General features: G+C 40.8%; 1 protein-coding gene across 2 annotated transcripts in view; it reads right to left on the reverse strand.

Annotated features, from left to right (window-relative positions):
- Window positions 1-24,608, reverse strand: part of ZNF366 (zinc finger protein 366) — a 67,280-nt gene that overhangs the window by 26,555 nt on the left and 16,117 nt on the right. Inside the window, exon 1 of one of the 2 annotated variants that reach the window (XM_028089664.2) lies at window positions 19,489-19,660. The exons of the other annotated variant lie outside the window; for it this stretch is intronic. The gene's annotated coding sequence lies outside the window, so the exon portion shown is untranslated. Of the gene's footprint in view, window positions 1-19,488; window positions 19,661-24,608 lie in introns of those variants that run through there. 2 annotated transcript variants of the gene reach the window in all.

Consider the following 24,608-nt stretch of genomic DNA (forward strand, 5'->3'; position numbering starts at 1 on the left):
GGGGGGAAGGTACCAGGAAGGCAGGATGGGAGATACATGGACTGATTACTAACCTCTCTCTGTTCATACAAGAAGATTTTGTTGTAACATTCCTCCAGAGTGGGATTTTATTGGATCACCTGGTTCTCTGTGAATTTTTGATAATAAAAGGAGACTTTGAATCTTAGAATTAAACATTGTAATGATGGAACATAATTGTCTTAATATGTATGCAGTTGTATTGCTGCGTTCTTCATGTGTATAATATGTTTGGCAAATAATGATTCGGTCTTGTCTTCCTGTAGTCGGCAGGCATAGGAGGGTCTCTGTATGCAGCTGGTAGATAAGGTAATATGTTCTAAAGAAAGGAATGGTCTGCCTTGTCACTCCCTGAATTAGTGCTCTACCTCAGAAGAGGTAACCAGATACCCGGGAGCAAGACCCCAGGTAGGGCCCTTCTGGATGGCCCTGTGGCCCTGATTTAATTTATAAACCCAAATTCCTCCCGTTTTGTTATAAAAAGTAACCTGTCAGCCCGCAGCATGGTGGTCAGAAAATATTAATTGGTGATGAGACCGATTTACATGTAAAATAGTTCATTGAACTCACATGATTTATTTTTTTTAAGTTCCTAAATATCACCAAGACATGACATAGTTAAAGTCAAGTTTAGTTTTTCATTGTTAAGATTGACAATGCTGAGTATGCGTATTTACCTCATATTGACATATACAGTGAATAGGTCTTATTAAAACAGCAACAGCTACTAACTTGCATAGATTAAATAGATGTGGGAAAAAGTAAATAAAGAGATGTGGTTTTCATTTAGGAAAGTGCTTGATGCCTAGGTCAGGTTCTAGAAAGCAGAATGAATATAATTACTTGAGCCCCGGAACAGCTGCTAGGGTGTTGGGGTTATCTCTGCCCTCGTGACCCATTTAAAGAAAGGAAATGAATTGGAGATGTGGCTGAGCAGTTTGCTTTCCCAACCCTGAGAGCTAATATATCTCTTGTGGATGGAGCTGTAACTGGAATTAAAATTTTTTCCTACTTTCTTTTGGGGGAAATGTCCTTAGAATATATGTCAGGTTTTTGTTTGTTTGTTTTTTGGCTTTATGTTTGTAGATGAAGTACACTTGTTATACCTCCTCCTGGCTAAGCAAATATACACATGCATATGATAAAGCTTTATTTTGTCTATCTCTGGGAATGACAGCATATTCTGTTAGGTAAGCCTTAGAATGGGTAGCTAATGCCAGAAAATATGACCCTCTGGCAAGCAAGAATGGTGAGAATTAACACATAATAAACGAGGATAGCCATCTATGGAGGGAACCTGTCTTAAAAGTATAACTCAAGGCTGTATTTTTGGGAGAGGGGTGTGAAGAACTGTTTTGTATCTTAATTGTGGTGGTGGTTACACAACTCTATTTGTCAAAACTCCTAGAACTCAAATGAATTTTATAGTATGTAAATTAAAAATAAGTTTAAAAATAAAAAGAAACATACCCCAAAATCCTACTCTCCACATTATCATAAAAAGAGTAACTGGGGATATTCGGGAAATATCTGTCAAGGCAAGCAGACTCCACCCTCTCTTTGGAATGCATACAATAATATGCATATGGTGTATGAAGAGGGGAACTCGGTTATAAGTATTTGATCTTAATTATTGCTCTTTCCGAAGGGGAGACTTTAAATATGGCAGATATGCCAGCTTTTTTTTTTTTTTTTTTTTTTTTTTGGTTTTTTACGTTTTCTTTTCAGCATGAATGTTATGGGGGCAGGGATAGTGCTTTAAATTACACTTCAAGGTCTAATTTTTGGCCCTGATTGCATATTCAGTAAATAATCTTCTGTTACTTCTCCAACATTTTTGAAATGTATGTCTACCATCGGTGGACAGGATCATTCTGGTCATTAGGAAAGATATTTTTCCCCCGTGTAAATCAATAGATTGGTATTGACATGCAGGTCCACAGATAACTCTTGTGAATGAATCATTTCCTCTAAGAGTGATTAGCTGAGTGCTTTTATGAAATGGAACACTAGAATATCCAAACCCACAGACTAAATAATGGCAGTCCCACCAGGCGCTGCTATCCCATGAAGTCTACCTGAGCAGTCAGCTGCCTTCTTTCTTTGACACCTTTCACTGGATATATGAGCCAGACAGTCCCAAGATTGTAAAGGGCAGGAGGTAGAGAGACTCTTGCCTACTGGAGGCTTTATGGAGACATACAGGTGAAACTTTCCTTTCTATCAGAGCTGGAAGAAAATTCCTCACTTCTCTGATGGTTATCACATTTGTCTGTTTGACTCATTGACTAGTTCCTGTGTTGCTAGTCACCTTTCTCTGTGGGTAGGTATCTTATATTTCTAACAATCTGGTTAGAAAGTCAGAAACTTGCCTGGTGCATTACCTATTTAACAAGTCCCATGTTTTAGCTTGCTCTTGCTCTCTGATCCCTGTTCCTATGCCCTGTCCCAGTCCATCCCAGGCCAACTTCACATCCAGGCCAAGAACAACTCTGATGAGGAAGGTGGTTTAGCTAAGGTGTAGCAATGCCTAGGGTTTTACTTTTCAGAAAGCATGGCCCCCTTTGCTTCATGCGGGTGCAGGATCCTTAGCCAGTGTGTGCCATATTCCTTTGACCTGAAAGGTGGAATTCAGTCCTGTTACACTGAAATAATATGAGTGAATGTGGGAGGGCTCTGGAAATGCCCAGTGATCAAATGCCACCGAGCCTCTGAGGGAGTGTGTCACCCTAGAGTAGAACATGCCCACGTTCTAGCAAACAATATCCCAGGAAGGCAGGCCACCACAATTTCTCTCAGTCACTCCATAACTGCAAGTTCCCCCATGATCTGCTGGGCAAATGTCCATTAGTTTTGTGGAATTGTCCACCCTAATGGTCAAAGGGATCTGTGACCTTACCCTTTGTTTTTATTTTTATGTAGAGAAAATTCCTTCTCTATTTTTGTCATCTGATGAGTGATCACTTTTCATCCTGGATACCAGTTTTCCCCTCGTACTTTTTTAAGTTTAAGATCTTCTGTTTCATGTTGATTTTTCTACTGATTCTGCTCACTAAAAGCATTCTTGGAAAATACATATACTTATATGTATTTATTTCCTCATGTTCTTGTACCCCTAGCCTGTCTCTGGAAGGAAATATAAGAATCTGATAAGACTGGTTGCCTCTGAGGAGGCAGACTGTATGGCTGGTGGAGGAAGGCTTGGGAGTCCAGCAGTTGAGTTACCTGTTCAGCATGGATCATTGGCATCATAGTCTATAGACATGGGAACGTGCCCTTTGGGTTTGGAGTTCCCTGGGTGGAGAGGAAACTTTTAATTGTATACCCTTTCAACTTATACTTTAGCAACTGTGACTGACTTAGCTGCTCAAATATTTGCACTGAAAAAGTAAAAATTCATATTGGCTTTCAAACAGCAAACGTTCAGACAAAATTAGACTTGGGATCCCCATCCTTTTAGAGTACTGAAGAATTCTCTGGAAGCATTTCTTTGGACTCCTCAAGTTTTCTGCCCAAGGTCTTTTGATGCCCCTGGCAAAGTTAATCCCGGTTTAGACTTTGGGCATGCAGCTTTACGACCCAGGGAAGTAAGTATAAGCAACCACAAAGACTCAGCCTTGGAGAAACCTCCTCAAAGGCATTCACTCAGGAAACGCCTTCAAGTGCTTTCTCTGTGCCTGCACTGTGTGGGAGCCAGAGGACAATGTCTAATTAGCCAAGTGCTAACTTCAAGGAACTTGCCGTCTGGGAGAAGAAACTGACAAACAGATGTGGAGAAAAGTATTCTAGGAACTACAATAGAGGATTCTTGAACTGGCAGGTTGATTTGTTGGATATGAGAGATCAAGAAGCAGAATGACATTTCTTTGACATAAAATATTTTCTTTCAAGATATTCCTTAATTTCCTTTTTTTTATCATTAAAACTTCTATTAGAATAACAAGAAACAGATGAAGGAATATCTGTGGATGTGAAAGAAATGAGGAAAACTACCCTTTTCTCCAACCAGTGCCCCAGTCTACACTAGCCATGTATCCTACAGAACAGAGGAAGACTTTGGTGACTTGAAAAGTGGGCTGACCTTTGATGAACTGCATTAAGAAAACGAGGTGGATCTAAAGACAAAAATACATTCAACCTTGGAAGTTCAGATTAAATGAGTCTGATGTGAAGATTCGTAGTAATTACAGAATCACACGCTGCAAATATGACTAATCCAGTTTCTCCACCCTACCCATCCCTGAGTTTTTCCTTGGCTCCCTCCCCCCTGGTGAGAAGGAACTTTGGGACACTAAGGATGAGGCCCTTGGATTATCAGGTCCTCCCCCAGGGCCCTAAGGTAATTAAGTTGCTTAAAACTTCTTCCAGGGTAAAAGTCCAATCCTATTTATGCCACTGCACAATCATAAAACGTCAAAAGACAAGCATGCTCCAGCCCTCAGACAGAATTAGTCCCTCCCTCATCTGGGCTCCCGCAGTCTGTGCCCACACCCATCACGCTGATTCCTCCTGGAACGCTGCAACAACTTGCTTCCCCACGTCACTGTGATCCCCTTGAGGTCCAGACTAATTCCTAAACTTCTCCGAGTCTCCACCGCCTTGTACAGTGACTGGTACTTACTAACAGTTTTAAGTGAGACATTTTCAAATTGCAATAATTTTCTAGTTGTAAAATGAGCTTATTCTGTTCATTAGCACTAACTAGTAGATAAAAGTACCAAAAAAGTCTGTGGAGTTCTTTCCTTGTACCCTTTTCTTTCTACTTCCCTTCTAACAAATAGACAATGCTTTTTTGTTGTTGTTTAGTATTAGTCATCAAAAGGAACATAATTTGCTTTCAGATGTGGTTCATCTTGCTTATTAGTCACAAATGTATTTTATATTCTAATCTGTTCTAATCATCTGCTAAGTGTTGTGTTTAGAGAATGCAATGCTCACATTCCCAAGAAGGAGCACATTCATATTAGAATCCGTAACTTCGAATCTAACTCGTCTCTTTTCCATACCTTAAGTGCTTATTACATTAACATGTAATAATACTCCAAGATTTGTAATTGCCTCAACATGTCTCATTCTGGCATTTTTCTTTGTTAGTTTCTCCCTTTAATATGTTCTCTCCCATAAACCCTCAATACTAACTTTATGTAAAAAATAAGGAAGGAAGGAATGGAAGGAGGGAGGGAGGGAACCAAGAAGTCAACTTGCCAATACCTTCCACATTGACCATGCATTGTTGGGTGGGTGCTAGAAAATCTTGTTCACTGTTTCTTAGAAATGGCTATTAGCTTCTCTCTTTGTTTCCATTCCCAGAGCTAGGACTGTAGTCTGGGTGCCCACTCACTCCTACGTTACTTTCAGCCGTTTCCATCCACTCTTCCAGAACTTCTTCCTCCTTCCTGAATACCAGCATCAAATTCATCTTCTAAACAGGCGTCACTTTTTCTAAGACAGCTCTCTCTTGAGGAACCGACAACAATAGTGTATAGATATTGCTATACATGGAGTGTAGAGCTTGCTAATTGCTGCTCCTATATCCGTTCTTCCTTCTACCATTAGAAACAGAACCCTGATTTTGCTTGTGGTGGCCATGTGCCCAGCCAAAGTTCTAACCTTTTCAGACATCCCTTCAGTTAAGGTTCTCTCGTACCACAGTTCTGGCCAGTGAGATGTAAGCAGCTGGGGCTAGGGATTTCTGAGAAAGCTCTTGCATTCCCAACACAGAAACCACCTGCTTTATCTTTTCCTTTTTTAATTCTTTCTGCCTGGAATGTGGATATGAGGTTGGAGGTGGAGCGGTCATATTGCATCCATGAAACAAGGTTAATGACAATGCTTCCCACAAAGTATAGTAGAGGGGAAGAGGGTAGTTGTCAGTATGAAACTTCCGTTACCCCCTTGGTGCTGGTCTTCTTGTTATTTGACAAAACAAATCCTTTACTTTGTTAAGAAAATGTATTCAGAGTTCTATGGCTTACAACTAAACAGAATCCCTACCTGATACACAGAGCAATGTAAACTTCACTCCCTGACTTTCAAAGCAAATGTGAACTCCTCTCCCTGACTTTTAGGTCCTTTAATAAAACAGATCCAACTCAGTTCCCCTTCTCACTAAAATCCTCTCAACCGCAATGAGACCAGGCTTTCGCTATTCTCTTTACGTGGAGCAAACTGATTTCTACCTCCTGGCTTTTGTTTAGACTGGTCAGCCATCCAGGAATATTCTTTCCATTGATCCATCCCATTGTTCCAGTCTTCCTCCTGGAAACTTTTCCACCCTATCCTTATGCACAGTTATCTTTCTCCTCTTTCTTTTTTTTTTTAAGATTTATTAATTTATTTAAGAGAGAGAGAGAGAGTGCCTGTAGTGGAGGGGGGGGGGGCAAAGGGAGAAGGAGAGAGAGAATCTCAAGCAGACTCCCCACTGAGCACTGAGCCCCACTCAGGACTCTATCTCAGGACCCTGAGATCATGACCTGAGCCAAAAATAAGAGTCAGTCACTTAACCATCTGAGCCACCCAGGTGCCCTTCCCTTCTTTCAAATCCTATTGTATCACCCAATGAGCCCCGGGTTAAATACAGAGTTTTTTTTTTTTTTTTTTTTTTTTGTCTTTACTGCACTCTGGTTCTTTCATGTTTAGGTTTTGTTTTACCCATAAGCTCCTTTCAGCCTGGGATTCATACCCTTCTGTCTCCCATTGTGCCTTGCATGGTACTAATTGCCATGAAGTTACTCAATACAGAGCTGTTGCCTGGTTAAGATTCTTTTACTATGTGCTGCTGTACCTGCCTTTTAAAGCACATTTGTTTGTGGCTTTAAGAGGACATGTGAATTTAGGTTGTATTTCCATCTAGTAAGTTAATGTTACTATAGATTGCCAGTTCAGATTCAGTATGATTTGCCAGTTGGAGATATTTGCAGCAGCAAACATCATCATTGTGGATTTTTAGTTCCTATGAGCATTATGTTGAAATCACACATTGTTGATAGAACATTTGCTAACATTGGAGATCCACCCCTAGGCCCTTAATCTGGGTTTTCAGCATCAAGAGAATGTGAGATTAGGACTCTTTGGAGCCCATTTCTCCCTGTCTCAGAAGCACTACAAAGGCCAATTAAAAGACTCAGCTTGGGTGCAAGGCCACAGATGTACTGTCAGGTTCCTGTGCTGAGCTGGGGCTAGGCTGCCACAGTGGGCCAAACCAGCCCAATACTCTCCTCAGAGAGTGGCATTCCTCATGTTCTGCTGAATGCAAAGAAAGGAGGGAGAAGAGGGGAAAATACCACCTTTGATTAAACCTCTGGGGGTTTAGTTACTCTTCTATGAAATGGAAATAATCACTGGACTTATATGGTGGACAGTTTTGTGTTCTTCCTTAGACACTTCAACTGTGAAAAATGAAAGGGACATCAGCACAAGGAGGGGGTTCCAAATTCAGAAATGAAGGTTACTGTAATTTACCAGCTTTCTTTTTTTTCTCTTAAAGATTTTACTTATTTTATAGAGAGAGCATGGGGTGGGGGGGGTAGAGGGAGAGGGAGAGAGAGTCACAAGCAGACTCTATGTTGAGCCCCATGTGGAGCTCCACACTGGGCTCCATGTGGGGCTCAATCCCGCAACCCTGAGATGACAACCCAAGCTGAAACCAAGAGTTGGATGTTCAAGAAATCAGGAGTTGGTCTTTTAACTGACTGTGCCACCCAGGCACCCCTAATTTCTCAATTTTCTATATTTTTTTCAAGGAGATATCACCACATTAATATCCTTGCTTTCTTCCCCTTTGTCTCAAACATACACACATATATGTGCATACACTGACAAGCCATGTAAAGCTATCTCTTATCTAATTTGTTATATTCTTTGTATCTGTTACATTAAGAAATATAGGCATTATGGAACACAATATGGAGGTTCCTCAAGAAATTAAAAATAGAACTACATATGATCAGCAATATCACTTCTGGGTATATATCCAAAGGAAACGCAACTATTATTGAAGAGATACCTGCATTCCCATGTTTACTGCAGTATTATTCACAATAGTCAAGAGGTGGAAACAACCCAAGTGTCTGCCAATGGATGAATAAATCAAGAAAATGTATGTAATGGAATATTATTCAGCCTTAAAAAAAGAAGGAATCCTGGCATCTGTGACAACATGAATGGACTTTGAAGGCATTCTGATAATTGAAATAAACCAGACACAGAATGATAAATACTGCATGGCATCACTTATACATGGAATCTAAAAAAAAAAAAAAAAAAGAAAAAAGTTGAACTCACGGAAACAGTGTAGAGAAGTAGTTACCAGAGGTTTGGGTGTGGGGGAAACGGAGGCTGGTAAAAGGGTATACAATTTCAGTTATACGATGAAAAATCTGAGGATCTCATGTAAAACATGGTGGCTGTAGTTGATAACACTGTACTATATATTTGAAATTTGCTAAAAGAGTAGAGCTTAAATGTTCTCACCAAAAAAAAAAAAAGTGGTAAATATGTGGGGTGATGGATGTGTTAATTAACTAGTTGGAGGGGATCTTTTCACAATGTATGTCTAGCAAGTCATCACGTTGTTTAAATATCTTAAAATTTTATTTACCAGTTATACCTCAGAAAAGCTGGAAAAAAATGAGGAAGTCTCTTCCAAGATATGTCCTCCTAATACCTTTAAACATCAGCAGAAGTGTGTCTTCTGGAATAACAATGTCTAGTCTAAGAAATTGCAATGACTTTGTTATTTGGTATATTAATCTCTTTTTAAAAAAAAATTTAATTAGCAAAACAAAACTGATGGGGAACATGAAATATCATTTCTTTGGGGACAGACCTTGGGGCAAATGCCCACAGGACCCATTTATAAGTGTCTGTGAGTTGCTTTGGGGCACTTCAAGGAGTCTCAGTGTTGCTTGGTAAAAACTCCTCTGGGCAGTTCTGATGGGAAAGGACAAAGTCCAAGCTTATGAGCAACAACACTGAGGCTCGAAGGACTCAAAGGATTCCTTGGGGCCTCAAGGGCTCTGGAGTGATTGCCAGGATGCCTCCACAAATTGACCGCTGATATATTTATTGCTCACCTCAGGCAAGGAACATGGGTTTGAGAAGAGAAGGGATTCTCCTGCAAAGATGTATATGACACAGTGCCTTTCCTCAGGGAGCTTGCCACCTAGTTAAGGAAATGAGCTAGAAATTGTAGGATCACAGACTGTCTGAATTGGAGGGGACCTAAAAGGTCTAAAATGTAAGCCACATTATAAGTCTCTTAACCATTCAGGGTCTTATTTTCCACATTTATGAAACAGAGCTGATTCTACCTTGGTAGTGAATTGAATGAGATAATGTATCTTGTAGAGTGCCTGCACATAATAAGTGTAGTTCAATCTGTTTTTAGTATTATCATTATTACAAGTCAGCAAATTATGTTCAGTAATGATGCTGATGATAGGATATTACTTTAGAGTGGGGCACTCAATTAATAGTGGGTGAAAGGGAAATAGGGAGGGGGCATGCTGGCATACTGAGGATAACACATGCCCTGTGAGTCTGCTTCTGGTTACAGTGATTGATCTGGGCTGTCCAGTGAGGGTCTCCCATGGTTCATCAGTCCATGGAAACTGGGCTCAGGGGACACAGTGACACTAATTGTCCTGAACAAGAAGCAGGCATCTAAACCACAGCCCTGCCACTAGCCCTGAGTGCTAACAGAGCTTACCATAAGCAAAGAAGCAGAGTAGGACCCTACAGTGATGATGCCCTGACTATTCTAAAGTTACATAATCTCCCATCCTCCAGCTCTTTCACGGCCCCATGCTTTATTTTCCAGTGGCAGTCAGAAAAAATCTTTGCCATTCATTTATTTGTTCTCTGTCTTACTCCACTAGACCATAAGCTCCATGAGACCAGGTCCTTGCCTGTTCTATTCACAGTTGTACCCACCAAGAAGAGTACCCTGTGCATAGCAGATTAGCACATGGGAATCACTTGGGAACCTTTAAATGTACAGTATCCACCCACCACCATGACTAAACACAATGCCATGCCTAGACCCCTCCCCAGATCTAAATTATATCAGGATCTCTGGGGATGGGGACCAAGCATTGGTGTATTTTAAGAGCTCTGTGGGTGATTCTCACAGCCATCCAAGATTAAGAATTACTTCAGGGAGGCGTGTGATAAAACTCTGTTGTCTATCAATGGCAGAACCTCTACAATAAGGGAAAGGTGATTGGGCCTAGGGTGGTAGAGGAAGGATTCTGATGGAAGAAGCCCTGTGACATGTAGTCATCCTTCCCTTTCTTCCACACAATCAGGCTACTAGGGATGGGGTATAGGGGTGATAAGATTCTTCTCTATGACAAGGCTGAGTTGATGAGGCACAACTCATGCAATGGCTATTTTAGGGCTCAGGTAATCCACAAAGGGAAACATCCTGGGCAGGTCATGCTGTACCTGGTGGTGGTGGGGTACCACCAGTGCCTCATTTGAGTGCATATGAGTCTCAGACTAGAGAAGTTCCCCACCCCTTTTTCTCTTCCCAAGCCCCAACCTACCCCAAGGCCCTGCCAAGCCACCTGCTAAGAAGTTAGGCTGCAGATTTGGTCCCTCATAGGGATGGCTCTTCTCGGCTCTTCTAACCTGCAAAGCTTGACAATGCGGAAGAGAGTACAAGAAAGTTTTCTCCCTGCATGACTGATACTTGTGAAAGGTTGAGCTGTGGGATTTTTTTTTTTCTCACTTCTCTCTTGGAAATCACCTCCATATGCTGATTGGACTGTAGGATAAGACTTCTTCTTTACATTGAGAGAGCATTTCCCATTATATTTAGGAAGCAATGTGGAGCTGCTGTTTTTGCAGCTTCCTTAGTGGCTTTTAATGCCGTTTGTCAAGCTTGATTGTCTTCGAAAAAAAAACTTTTCATTTTCGAACAATAAGTGACTAAATGCAAAATCTTCCCTTATACGTTGGTTGATGGTTCACACCTTTTAGAATATCTTGCTTGTATTTTTAGAAAGGAACAGCTGATACTATTGACATTTAATTCCATCAAATGCCTCATCCAATTCCCCCTCTCCCAGATAGGATACGCAGACTATTGGAAAATATTCAGTGACGCGAATCCAAATGTCTATATTAAGTGTGGAGGAAAGGTAGAGTATGTGTTTAATATCCCGGAAGCTGAGCTAATGGCATTGAAATGGCTGCTCTTAAAAAGCCATTGTGGCAGGAAAAGGTGACTATTTTAGGTGCTGTTGATATCTGCAGTGGGCCCGGGGGCTTTGAAATTGGAGTTGAGCAAACAGGATTTTTGGTCCCTGGGTCAGGGTGAGTTTTACACAATGGACTTTGCTATAAATCAATGAGATTATGAGTAAAATTATAGCTATCATTAACCAAGGACTCAGCACATGCAAAGCTTTGGATTATCTCATTCAATCACTACTATTACTATCCCTACTTTACAGAAAAGGAATTTGAGGCACAATAAGTATAAATTATTTGTCTAAGGTCACATAGCCTGAAAGTAGCAGCTCTTAGCCAGGTATTGGTAAACTTTTACTTAAAAGGTCAAAGAGCAAGTATTGTTGGCTTTGTGAGACCTACAGTCTCTGTTGCAACTATTCAACCCTGTCCTTGTAACTAAAGCAGCCATAGTAGCCATGTCAACAAATGGGAGTGGCTGTGTTCCAATAAAACTTTATATACAAAAACAGGGGGTGGGTTAGATTTGGCTTGGGGGCCATAGTTTGCCAACTCCTGCTCTTAGCCATGACACTGAGCTCTCTCTTGAGGCCTGTGGCTGGACTCTTGTTTTAATAACCCTCTTTCAAGATCTTTTACATTTACATATGGGCTATTGCAAACGCTAATCAAGCCTACTTATACAATGGCCTACTGGGCAAATAATTGAGTTTTTCGATGAATCATAATCCTCAATGCCAGCAGCACTCTAAATGTTATGATAGAAAAGAGCTTTTAGATGAGCAGGGTTATAAACCACACAAGGACTCTTCAGAGGAAAGCCTCCAAGTGCATCTTAGCTCTCAGGAGTTTGGAAGCTGGCATGGTAGAAGAGAAGTTAGGTTCTTGCAACACCCACTCTGTGCCAGGCATTGTGCAGGGGCTCTTCATGCTCTGCCCTTCCTGAGAGGGTCTTTATATACTACTCCTTCCATGCAAGTTTCACAGTGACACTCAAAAACATACAGCACCAACCCGATAAAAGACCTGAAGGAGATGGAGCATTATATAACTTAATCCTCACATCAATCCTGTAAGGCCATTATTCCATTTTATAGATGAGAAATAGAAGCTCAGAGGAAAGTCACTTGCTTGAGGTCAAAGAGCAAATAACTGGCTGAGTTGGCATTTCATCCCAGATGTGCCCACCTTCTTTGCCTGTACACCTGTTAGACCACACTGCCCCTTTGTAGTAGACTGCACACCTCTCATCTTGCTTCATAACTCAATCACAAACTCACTTACGTTTGGAAAATCAGTTACATTTGATATTCTATTTACTTCTAGTCTGTAGAAAAGAGAATAGGAAACCTTGGTGTACCCTCCTTGCTTCGCATAGTCACTGTCATAACCAAACCAGGTAGAGCATCTAAAGGATACTTGCAAAGGGTGAAACACTCTATGGATGTGCAGCAGTGCCATCTGTCAGGGAACTGGTCATAGCTGTGGTGAGGCAGGCCCCTTCACCCCCTCACCACATTGCTGGCCACTGAAAGTATTCCCCTGCACCCAGGGGACCCTGGCCACTGAATCATTCAGATTGCCCAAGTCTGGGAAGGAATTGCCCCCCCCCCCAAAATCCCCTGAAATCAACCCAAAGCTCAGGAACTAGGAAAAGGTTACAGAATAGTCATCCACTTTCTGGTCACATAGTGACTCTTAAGCACACACATTAGTGTCATTGCTGTCCCTCCTCACACTGCATTCACCCTACTTCTATTCCTCTAGTTTCACAGTGGCTTTTTTCTCCTCAGGATGAGGGTAAATCCAACCATATCTTCCAGACTGATCCCCTGCCCAGTTGTTTCAACAACATGGTAGGGAAAGATTGTACCAGCTTCATTCGAAGCCTGAAGTTCCAACTCATTGGGAAGAGGGCTTTCATGTGTCTTTGCCTTAAACCTGTAACCTTTTAAAGCCCTTGGCTAAAAAAAAACTAGAAAAGTTTGAATAGTTTGATGATATAAGGAAAAAAATTCGTGTATGCCAAAAATCACGTAAAATTGGGGCATCTGGGTGACTCAGTCTGCCTTCGGTTCATGTCATGATCCCAGAATCCTAGGACCAAGCCCCACATCAGGCTCCTTGCTCAGCAGGGAGCCTGCTTATCCCTCTCCTCACCCCACCACTCATATGCTCACTCAGATAAATAAATAAAATCTTATTTAAAAAATTAAAAATGAAATGGCAGACTGGAAAAATTATTACAACATATGACAGAGAAACAGTATCATTTGATATCTAAGAGCTTCCACAGATCACAAATGTGACTACTTAAAGTGGAAAATTTGGCAAAAACCATCAAAAGGGAATGCAAATGAACAGTTCTAAAGACAGATCTAAAAAAAAAATTTTTTTTTTTGGCTAGTTTCAAGTAACACCAGACATCCAATTCTCATGGACTCGCCAGTAATGGAATTGTTTTGACAAAACATACAGGATCATATCTGCCATTCGTAAGTTGTGTGTGTGCCCATGGGTGTGTGTAATCTCTGTATAAGCCCACACCTGCCTGAGACAGTGTAGATGATGGAAGAGAATGGTACCAGAAACAGGGATTGGACTGTTTCAAATTTAAAATTTATGAAAACACCATATACAAATACAACCAAGATTTCAAATCTGAGAATTTGGACAAAGGGAGAAAGAAATACTTTTATATTTAGGGAGGAAGATAGAAGCAGCCTCACAAACTCTTGTTTTGCAACAATATCTGGAATGAAGTATACAAGGCCCTAGGCTCATCTAAGGCTACAATCACACAGGAAGAAAATCCATTCATGAAACTAAATCGTCCTAATGCAAATGGCATTTCATGAGGAGAGACTACAACCAAAGTGTGAAGGACATTTTCCAAATCAACGTAAAAGTGTGAAGAAATAGCTGGATCTAAATTGAGTGAGAATTGTGCGACAAACTGATGAGGTGGTGAGGAAAAGCTAGTTAAGATACTGACAGGCTTACTCTGAGAGTCTGAATGCTACAAGACTGAATCTGGAAGATTCTGGCTAAAGACTATTTCCTTGGAAGGGTTAGCCAAAGAAAGAATTCTTTGACGGGCTTTGCCATAGGTTATTGTCTGTTTTGGGGAGCTTTTTGACTTTGAGCGTTTGGGGGTAACTTGGTTTTAGTTGATCAGTTTGTCTCTTTCTCCCGTTCTCCCCTTCTCCCCAGTCTCCATTACTAGCAACAGGCTGATTCTGTTAGATTATTAACCTTCTCTGGCTTTCTAATAAAAAAGCTACATTTGATAGATAGCATCATTTGATGGACTATTTGGGAAATAACCCCTTCAAGTTTTCATCTTCATTTGTGCTGATTGAAGAAATGCTGGAGCTAACTTAACATGGAACTGTTTGAGTGAATAATGTAGTGAGTAAATAACAAAACACCTTTCTACTTACTATCTGGTAACAGGTAACTCATGTGAATTCCACTTAAAAACACAATGTGAGTAAATTTGATCTAGAGTTTAGAGAATTGCCTATAATTTCTGAAACCTTTGGTTTTTCAGAATAAAAGGCTATTGTGTAGGCTATTGTGTAGGGGATTGATGAGAAATTCATGAGCAGATAATGCCTCCACCTGAGAACTTTTTTTTTAAGAGAGGGAGGGAGGGAGAGAGAGAGAGAGAAAAGGTCCATGTCCAGCATAGAGCCCGACATGGGGGTCCATGAGATCATGACCTGAACTGAAATCAAGAGCCAGATGCTCAACCAACTGAGCCACAGAGGTGCCCCTCTGCATGGGGACTTTTTAGGGAGAATCAAGCAAGCCACACTTTAAGAGTGTCGCTTGGTAGATCTTATTCTAAAAGAAATGAGTCCTAGGCCAATTCATATCTTGTGAACTTCATGAGAAGAAAGAATATATGGGATATTCAAGGAAAGAATGAGCACCACATGTGGACACTCTAAAACTGACAGGTGAATCTGCTCTCTGGGTGCTTTCTAGGCTGCTGGCAAACAACAGGCATAATATAAAGCCCAGAGAATGTTGTTGTTAGCAGAAGAACAAGAAGAAAGTCATGGACACAGTTCAGATAAGCTGGCTATTGATCAAGATGAATTAAAAGACAAAATGAGTTAACAACACAGTTAGATGAAGGTGAGCAACTCTACACAATTTATTTTTAATGACTTTAAATAATATGAATTCATTACCATCATAAAATTTAATACTAAAATGCTTAAAGAAGAAAATGAAAATAATAATACCACCAACCAAGAGTAGCTGTTAATATTTTGGCTTGTTTCTTTCAAGTCTTTTACATGAATGAATGTTTTCTTTTCCAACACTTACTATTTACTGTACATCTCTATACAATATGCAAATAACACTGCAGTAGACAACTTTATACATAAATCTTGGTTGACTATCAGTTCCTTAGATTAGAGTCTCTAGAAAAAGAATTACTGAGTCAAAGGATATGAATTTTCAGGTCTTAGTATATATATATTGCTAAATTGATTTCCAGAAAGGTCAAATTTATACGTAAACTACTCATTTCCTTCAGTGCATCTTTTTACCTGCTGTGGATCCTTTCATTTTCCACCTGAAATTAAGTAAACTCCTAAACTTGACCCAACATTTTTGTAATAGAAATGGAAAATAATTCCAGGTTTATTGAGAGAATTATTTTGTGATATTGTAACTTAACACAGAGATAATTCTCAAGTTGTAAAAAAAAAGAAAACTTTTCATACTCATTATTACATTTAGTTCCCACAAAAACCCCATGAGATGAAGAGAATTCATTGGTAGAATGTTTCGAGCATGGGAGAGGATTTCAGGCATCATCTTGTTCAGGTTGTATGAATGTTTCCATGTGACAGAGGCAAAGGGAGAATGTGAGTCTTAAAGTTCTAGAGCCCAAGTGGCTATAATCTCAGTTCATATATTACTTCCTACTGGATGACCTTGACTCTATACTGGCTCCTGTAAGCCTTTTGTCATTCCCAATTTCCTCCCCTCCTGTACTTTTTTTATCAGTCCATTGGGAAGTATACCACTCAGTCTCTCCCTATATTAAGGGATTTGTGAATAACTAGAAATCTAGACACAGATTCCTAAGCAGAGACAGAGCAATTTGGAAACAAGCATTTTATCTGTGATGTATATGATGACTTAGAAAAGAAGCATATGGATGAAAATGAGCCAGTGGAGTTGAGGTAATCAGGTCTGAACTTGGAGTGAACTTGATAAACGAAAGTGGTCAAGGGAAACTTAGTAAGAACAAGTCTAAGGTTCCAGTCTCGGCATATTTCACCACCAGACTGTTCTGACCATGAAGACTGCTGAATGCCCGAGTATGCTGACACAGGGGGAATCATTTCCATGGATAAGTCTCACCTGCTCATGTGACTTAGGTAGCACAGGTGAATTCTGTCAACGGACAGGTCGAATCTTCAGTGAAAACTGTCAAGTCTTCTACCCCAAAGACTTGGACACTCTTTGCAGATTATCATCTGGTTAATGCGCTGCAGGATTATAATATATTGCTTAGAAGTTAAAACACCATTCTGCTGATGTTTGGCTCTCCAGCGGTCCACCATGGCCTCTGGTCAGCTGTTGCCTCATTTTATTTAGAAACATCTCAGTAGTATTTCCATTTTGGGGGTGTGTAATTTTAATTCAAAGAAACCATTTCTTAAAATGCTTGACATTTAAGAAAATCTGGCACTGGTATTGCCACCACTGAAGTCAAGTACCACATGTGTAGAAAGTAGCATGGCTTAGCGTATTATGTGTGCCAAATTTTCCTTAGAATTAACATTTGTGCCATATGTTGGTACCCTAAACTCAATACTCCTTTGGCTGATGAAAATGCAAAAGGAAAACATTCTCAGACTAAGTCCTGTTCTCTTTCTTTGTATATCCTTTTATGTAGACACTAGCAGTGATATTCCTTTGGGCGTGAAAATGAGCACCTGCTCTGTAATTCTTGGTGAGAGGTCAAGCACCCAAAGACTTGGAGGCAGGAAGACCCGATGTTAGCAGGCAAGGGTGCCTGAAGGCAGCATATCTGCAAGGTAGTCCTATGTTCTCAGTTTATTATTCAGCTCCTCACAATGTCTTGGGCAAGAACTTGGAAGTAGACTCCAGCCTCCTCATTTTCCATCAAATGTTCGAGAGGGCTGAGTGGACAGGAGGTAGCCAGAAATCTCTCATGGAATTTAGAGAGAGTGTTACACCAGAAATTTACAAAATGCCCAGGCAACCTAAGGTGACAAGTGACCTATATTCATACATCCCCCTTTGTGGGTCTTAGGTGTTATGTCTTCTGGCCTTTGAAGCTCCATCCCCTCTGAGTTCCCTCCTCTGTTTCTACCTATCCCTGTCACATGTCGCCTCCATGATGCAAAGAATGCCCGTGGGCCAAGCATCTGCACCATTCTGGGTTTGCAACGTACTTTGTCTATATGATTTATCACTGTGCTCCCTGATCCCCTGTGTGGCTCAGGCAGAGTCTGGGGCTCTCCTTGACACAGAAGACACAGGCTTTGCTTATAAATATTGATCCTAAATCAGTACCAAAGGGTAGGATGAAAGGGTAAAGTCTTGTTATACCAAAAACACCAGAGATTTAAACTACAATGGGAATTCGGGGTCCTTAAACATACAGCTTTATTTCACTGCACTATTAAATAAGAATTACTTGTACTTGATGCTTAGGTAGGCTTTTGCATCTGTACTATGAAGCATACACAGTATTTAAGGGGAATATTTGAAAATCCTACCTCTAGTAGGACCTAAGAAAGTCTGGAAGTCTACCTTCAGGAAAAGAAAAAGTTTATTACATAAGTATTCAAACTATAAAAGTAGAGAGAATAATACAGTGAATCCCCATGTGAATCTCACACCAAGTTTCAATTACAACAAATCTTATTTCATCTAAAGCCCACCTTCTCCCCTACCTCCTAATTAGGATGATTTTTAAGTAGATCCACGACATCGTATTATTTCATCTATAAATATATTTTAGGATGTATCCCTTAAACATAAGGATTTTTTCTTAAAACACAGCCACAGTGATATATGTAATATCTAAAACATCATTAGTTTCCTTAATCAATAAATATCCAGTTAGTATTCAAATTTCCTAAGAAAATCCAACTTTTTTGCCTCAGAATGAAAACCATTATTGGAGTTTTGTCTGCTTACTATTGAACTAGCTAATTTCCCACCTTCAACTATCATAGAATTTAGAAGTTTGGAAGGAAAGATTTCTTTGGGAAATGATAATTAAAGAGGAGGAAAAACTATTTGGACTTCCTTCTTGGGGAGCCAGTGATTGTTAAGATTGAAAACATTGATACATACTATCCAGCCCCACTGTGGTTCTTTTCTGGGCACTGAGGCATGGAAGAGAAAACCAACTTCCTTGAATTCATATAGTTACTCACAAATTAATTGCTTTTGAAATTTAAGAAGTTCTGTTTAAAGTATTACTTGCCTTTTTAAACTCCTATAGAAGGACCTATATTTTCAGTGTTTTGTACATGGGTTTAGGATCTGTGTGGCTGCTTTAATGGTTTAGAGCTACGTGATCTAGTTCAGTACTCACTAGCCATGTGTGATGTGGCTTTTGAGCACATGAAATTGGCTAATCAAAATGCAGACATGCTGTACATGTAGAAGCACACTGGATTTTAAAAATTTAGTTAAAAAAAGAAATTACCTCAATAATTATTCTGGTGGTTACATGTCTCAATATTTTGATTTATTGTGTTAAATAAAATAGGTTATTCAAATTAATTTCATCTGGGCTTTTTTTTTTCTTTTTTAAATATAGCTACTTGCAAATATAAAATTACATTTGTGGCTTGCATTATTTTATGTTTCTATTGTACAATGCTGGGACTACATTAATTCATTATACAACCAAGCCAGGAGAGGGCTAGGGACAGTCATCTCTCTCACCCTCTCTTTCTGGTAAGCCCAGACATTAAACCATCCTACAGTAAATCTTATCTTTTTGAAATATTTATAGAAAAATAGATTTTCCAACTTACCCTGTGGCTTGGTCTAATACAGGTAGGTGAGTTCTACAAATAGGAGAGTCTTACATCCACTGGTACAAGTATCTGAAACAAAGAACTGGGAACACACCACTGGGCCATCCAAACCCGGGTCTACTTTCTAAATAGCTCTCGGATCTTGATCTTTCTTCTCTTCTCATCATGACCTCCCAGCTCTCTCCCAGGTCCACAGGAGCACCAAGCACTGACTCACCTGAGCTTCTGCCTTTGTCTCGTACTTGGCCTTCAGCATCACTCTTACTTCACTCAGCAAGCACGTAGGACCATCATTCCCCTGCTTTGAGGCCTCCAGCTGTTTCCCATTGATTCCAGGATGAGGTTCAAAATCTGAACATGGCCCACAAGCCCAACAGTCTGACCCTGTCCATTTCTCCAGCTGCATTTTGCTCACATTCCCCAAACTCTACATTTTACTCACATTGGTGTTCTCTCAGTTCCTCATCCATACTGTGCTCCCCCTCCCTCCAGAACCTCTGTACATGCCATTCCCATTGCCTAGGACACTCTTCTCCTCCCTCTGCCATCTTTGTCTGGTTGGCATGTGTCTATTCAGATCCCAGCTCAAGTGTTCTTTCCTCAGCACCTCCTGACCAGGGCAGATAAACCAATTTTGACACTCAGCGTATATCAGAGTAGTCATTTTACATTTATGTGTGTGATTATTCACTTAACATCTGACTCCCTTTGTAAACTGTTTGCTCTATAAGGGCAGTAATCCTATTTACATTCACTGCTATATCCCAGCACAGTGCTTGGCACAAAATTGGCCCTCAATTTACATGAAGGATAAAGGACAAAAGGCAAGGTGGTTGAACCAACGAGAATCCTGCCTCTTCTTCCTTTACTGGAAGGGAAGAGGGTACATCCTTCATAACCATTCCTTCACAGCTCACTGACATGGTCCTGGACAGACCTCTTAAGTTCCCAAGTATATGGATTACCAAATTCTCTGGGTTCTGTTTTCATTGTCCATGCAGATTCCAGCCCTTTCTCACCACCTGCACTGCCCCTACCCTGGCCCATACCACAACAGGCTTCTTCTAGGAACTTTGGCTTATTTTTTTGGTAAAGATTTATTTATTTATTTTTAGAGAGAGAGGGCAGGTGAAGGGGCAGAAGGAGAGAGAAAGAATCCCAAGCAGACTCCCCATTAAGCCCAGAACCCGATGTGGGGCTAGATCTTATGACCCTGAGATCATGACCCTAGCCGAAATCATGAGTCAGACTTTTAACTGACTGAGCCACCCAGGCACCCCCAGAAACTTTGCCTTTTACTCTAAAATCAGTGGAAAATCACTTCCTAATAGCCTCCTAGCTCTTCTCCTCATTTCCAAACTTTGGCTCCCTTTAGCTTACTCTCAACACACTAGTCAAATTGATTCTATTAAAATGTAAGTCAGATCTTGTCACTCCCCTGCCTAAAATTTTCCCGCCATCTTTTATTTTAGAATAAAATCCAAAGTAGGGACGCCTGGGTGGCTCAGTCGGTTAAGCGTCTGCCTGCAACTCAGGTCATGATCCCAGGGTCTTGGAATGGAACCCCGCATCAGGCTCCCTGCTCAGCGGGGAGCCTGCTTCTCCCTCTCCCTCTGAGTGCTCTCTCGCTCTCTCTCTCTCTCAAATAAATAAATAAATCTTAAAAAAAAAAGAAGAAGAAGAAGAAGAAAAGCCAGAGTCCACCCAGTGGCATCCAAGGCTATCCATGTTATACTTACCCCCCCCCAACAGAGCATACACTACCACACCCTCCATTGCTTACTCCACTCCAACCCCACTGGCCACAGAAAGCAGTCTCCCACTTCCAGATCTTGGCACTTGCTTCTCTTTCTACCTGGAGAGCTCTTCCCCAGATATCTACATGGTTCTCTCTTTTGCTTCCTTCAAGTTTTTGTGCAGTACAACCTTTTCACTGAGGCCACCCTAACCCTGCCCCCCTCAGCACTCGTACTCCGTATTCACTCTTTCTTCCTGCTTTGTAATGCTCCATACCTTTTAACATGTAACTTATTTATTTTATTTAGTGTTCATTTCCGTCCACTAGAATGCAGGCTCCATAAGCACAGAGATGTTTGTCTTTTGTTTCCTGATATATCCCCAGTGCCTATAACAGTGTCTGCTGGAATCGGTTAATAGATGTTTGTTGAATGAAAAACCAAGACTCAGCCCATGCTGAGAAATAGGCAGGCTCGAAATCAGCCATCTAGTGTGAACGTTCAGAAGTGGCCTTTGTTGTCAGCAGGCTGACTTGGCTCTACCTTGGAGCTGGTTCAGGAATCTTGGAGGTTCCCTTAGCCTGGATCATCTGCCCAGTTTCCCAGTGTCATTCTGGTAACTGTCTATGAGGCCCAAGGAAATGGTTTGGTTCCAGAGAGCATCTAAATGTCTCCTCCCAATATCCTCTCCTCCTCCCCCTCCTTCATCACACACAAATACACCACACAACCCTCTCACTTTCCAAGGACACAACTCAGGCTATTTCCAAAACTGAGATTCTGATCCAAAACAGTAGCACAGTGCACCTCCATGTGCGCAGGAAGAGACAGAAGACCTCTGAGCAATTTCCTGGCCCTATATTTTTCCATTCCAGTAAATGAGGCCTTCTTTAGCTCAGGAATCTCTCTCTGAACCAAGCCAATGCCTTAATGCTGCCTGCCATTTGTCACTGCCCGGGCTTGTTTCTTTGTTCTCTTATTTTCTATTTTAAGTGATCAGTGCCTGGGTCGCTTATGTCAAAAATTTTTGACTTCTAGCTCTACCAGGTGTTGACTACTAGTTAAGGCACATATAATGCTAATGGAGAGTTCCCTTCCTAAGTAGGCATTTTATTTAATAATACATAATACTTCAGTTGCACTCTCTGTCTTCAAAGAGTTTTGCAAACTATATACTCATTAGGCTGAGCAGCACTTGAGTTCATGCTTTATGGCTCAGAAACCAGCAAGGTTAAATAATTTGCTTAGACTCTAGCTAGCTGTGCTTCAGGCAAAGCACTTTGCTTTTTTAATGGATAAGGAAATATAACCAATAAAAATGTTATTCTTTAGCAACTGACTTAATAAATTAGTTTTCAGTTCTTTCCATGTGCTTTTTAAAGCCATATTTGTAACTTGCTGCCATGGCTGTGCTGGCTTCTCTTTGCTTCCAGATACCATTTCATGGTCTTCTTCTCCCTTCTCCCCTATCCCTCCTTTTCCTCATTTTTAAAAAATATTTTATTTGAGAGAGAGAGTGCAGGAGCAGGGGGAGAGCAGAAGGGAGGGAGAGGGAGAGGCAGGCTCCCTGAGAAGCATCGCAGATGCTGGGCTTGATCCCAGGACCCTGGTATCATGACCTGAGCCGGAGGCAGACGCTTAACGGAGCCACCCAGGCGCCCCCCCCTTCTTCCTCCTTTTCTCGCCTTTATCCTCTCCTGGTTTCTAGGGGTACTCTAGCTGCCAAGGGAAACCTCCCATATCCCCAGCCTAAAAGTAATCCTTATCCCTGCCCCTCTGGGGCCCATTTTCAGGTGATAAGCATATTATTATTCATGGATGGGGAAGGCTTGAGGTCAGTTTCCTAGGGAGTGGTGAAAATCAAGAATAAGTATATTTTTCTGGCCTATCAATTTTATGTAGTGGTGAGTGATTTAAAACATTTTACATGCAAACAAATGTGGATATGTTATGGAGCAGAATGCAAACCTACACGCACGCACCCAGGACTGGTTAAAGTCTGAAATTGCACCTGTGGTAGACCACTTGGGATTTATTTTCCTCTCTCATTAGGGGTACTTGGATTAGAAAAGTCTGAGGAGAACTAACATAGCATAGCCCTTCGTCTGGGCTCCAGGGAGATGAAATATTGGGATTGATTTTCTAAGGGCTGGTAGAATCAGTCTTGTTATTTTGTTTCTTTGAGCAAGATTTTTTTTTTCTAGAGATTGTCTTGAAAGTAATAGAGGGAGACTGGGACATCCTTTCCCCTTGACCTTGAACATCCACCAGGCAGCAACCTTACCAAACTAAGGGCAGAGTGGCCCTTTTCTCATTAAATAGCAAATAAAGGCAATAAGCAAAGAAACCTGTTGTACTTGAAACTATGATTAAAAACAAAAATCTGGCATGTGTTCAAAGATGAAACTTCTATTACATAATGATTTCATGCCAAGTGTGGTAAAGATCTTTACAGAGAGTAGAAATTGGTACAATAAAGTAAAGGCTGAGTCGCATTAACTTTGATTTGACTCTAACCTGTTCATACCCAGGTGCATGTGCACACTTCCTTCTTAAGCCCCAAGGACACTTTATTTGGAGAGAAGGTACAGCACCACGTATGTGACAACGTGCTTATAGAACGTACCTGCTGTAGGAGAGTAGAGAGCCCAGGAGACCAAGTCACAAAACTCGGCTTGGAGTTCTAACTCCACCACCTACTGACTTTCCTAAGCATCCATTTTCTCAGCTATAATAACACTTTATCGACCAGATGTTTCTAGCTCTCCTGCACATATAGTTGGATTGCATTTCTCTCTTCCCTTTATATGTAGGCATGGCCTTGAGACTTGCTTTGGCCAACAAAACGTGAGCATATGTGACATGTGTCATTTCCTTGTGGAATCTTTGAGAAGCAGTTCATGCCTGCCATAGCAACCTGAAACATTTCCAATAATAGCTATTCTGTCAGCCTCAGGTCTAAAGTTAAGATGCCCTGGAACAAAGCTACAGTTGAGCCATGTAATAGAAATAAGATATAAATCCTTGTTTTCTTTCTTTTTTCCTTTTTCTTTTTTTTTAAGCAATGGCAATTTGAAGGTTGTTTGTTATTAAGGCATAGGCTAGTATACCCTGACTAATAGACTCCTTCGTGGATCTGGAGAAAGATTAGAATGTGATACGTGATAGGTAGTCTGCTTGGCACATAGCTGGTGCTAAGTAAATGCTAGCTCTTTTGACCTTCACCAAATTTCTCTGCTTTGTGATCCTTCTCAGCCCTTCCTGATCAGTCCTAAGCTGTGCTACTCTGTAGAGAGTGATTTTCAATTAAGAAAGAATGAAAATGAACTTTAAGACTTCTTAATTCCCTAATATGCTCTCAAAAGTGAGAGAGCCTGAGTGGATTAGAGTGGGGAATTCCCAGGATGGGCAGAGAACCTCCTATCTGAAATTTGTAAAAGAGAAAGGAGCTAGGGGTCTTATCAAAGAAATCAGTGAGAAAATAAAAACAATGAACTCTGAAAATATCCAACCATAGATATGCGCCACCCTGCCGCGTCATGCTACCATTCTGGAGCTGGAATCAGGGCACAGACATCTCCTGGGATTCCAGTTTTGACTA

Source organism: Eumetopias jubatus, unplaced genomic scaffold (assembly GCF_037043125.1).
Source record: "Eumetopias jubatus isolate StellerSeaLion01/CBP00866 unplaced genomic scaffold, mEumJub1_p1.0 scaffold_5, whole genome shotgun sequence".
In the NCBI taxonomy this organism is placed as follows: Eukaryota; Metazoa; Chordata; class Mammalia; order Carnivora; family Otariidae; genus Eumetopias; species Eumetopias jubatus.